Source organism: Perkinsus marinus (genome assembly GCF_000006405.1).
Source record: "Perkinsus marinus ATCC 50983 genomic scaffold scf_1104296944108, whole genome shotgun sequence".
In the NCBI taxonomy this organism is placed as follows: Eukaryota; Perkinsozoa; order Perkinsida; family Perkinsidae; genus Perkinsus; species Perkinsus marinus.
This window is the reverse complement of record NW_003211557.1, coordinates 1-952: the sequence shown is the minus strand read 5'-3', so window position 1 is coordinate 952 and position 952 is coordinate 1. Positions and strand designations below refer to the sequence as shown.

Genomic DNA, 952 nt, shown 5'->3' with positions numbered 1-952 from the left:
GATTGAACTGACGACTTCTGCTTACGAAGCAGACGCTCTACCACTAAGCTAAAGTGGCACATAGAGTGAGTATATAAATCAATAATCTTTCTGTATCCTTTGCGGAGTGAGCAAACTGCTCTGCTTCTCGTACCAGACCAGATATTTATGGTGTTATAAGCCACTTACCAGGATCGAACTGACGACCTTCTGCTTTCAAAGCAGACGTTCTGCCACTAAGCTAAAGTCACACACCAAATAACTGCATAAATCAATAATCTTCCTGTATCCTTTGCGGAGTGAGCAAACCTGCTCCTGCTCCTCATACCCGACTAGAGCCTAATGCTGCTGTAAGCCACTTGCCAGGATTGAACTGACGACCTTCTGCTTACGAAGCAGACGCTCTACCACTAAGCTAAAGTAGCACACACATTAACTATATGAATCAATAATTTTCCTGTCCCCTTCACAGAATGGGCCATCCTGCTCCTGCTTCTCGTACCAGACCAGAAATTTATGGTGCTATAAGCCACTTGTCAGGATTGGACTAACGACCTTCTGCTCACAGAGCCGACGCTCTGCCACTAAGCTAAAGTGACGCAGAGAATAAGTACATAAATCAATAATCTTTCTGTATCCTTTGCGGAGTGAGCAAACCTGCTCCTGCTCCTCATACCCGACTAGAGCCTAATGCTGTTGTAAGCCACTTACCAGGATTGAACTGACGACCTTCTGCTTACGAAGCAGACGCTCTACCACTAAGCTAAAGTGGTGCACAGATTAAGTATATGAATCAATAATTTTCCTGTCCCGTTCACAGAATGGGCCATCCTGCTCCTGGTTCTCGTACCAGACCAGAAATTTATGGTGCTATAAGTCACTTGCCAGGATTGAACTGACGACCTTCTGCTTACGAAGCAGACGCTCTGCCACTAAGCTAAAGTGACACACGGAATAACTGCATAAATCAATA

The 952-nt window shown here is 45.0% G+C and overlaps 5 non-coding genes across 5 annotated transcripts; all 5 read right to left on the bottom strand.

The window, feature by feature from the left end:
• Positions 1 to 158: 158 nt before the first annotated feature.
• Pmar_PMAR022846 lies at positions 159 to 230 on the bottom strand. Its single transcript has one exon. It is a non-coding gene; the product is annotated as a tRNA-Ser (tRNA).
• Positions 231 to 332: 102 nt separating this feature from the next.
• Positions 333 to 404, bottom strand: Pmar_PMAR022845. The gene has a single exon. It is a non-coding gene; the product is annotated as a tRNA-Thr (tRNA).
• A 102-nt stretch (positions 405 to 506) lies between these two features.
• On the bottom strand, positions 507 to 578 carry Pmar_PMAR022844. The gene has a single exon. It is a non-coding gene; the product is annotated as a tRNA-Thr (tRNA).
• A 102-nt stretch (positions 579 to 680) lies between these two features.
• On the bottom strand, positions 681 to 752 carry Pmar_PMAR022843. Its single transcript has one exon. It is a non-coding gene; the product is annotated as a tRNA-Thr (tRNA).
• A 102-nt stretch (positions 753 to 854) lies between these two features.
• Positions 855 to 926, bottom strand: Pmar_PMAR022842. Its single transcript has one exon. It is a non-coding gene; the product is annotated as a tRNA-Thr (tRNA).
• Between the last annotated feature and the right edge of the window lie 26 nt (positions 927 to 952).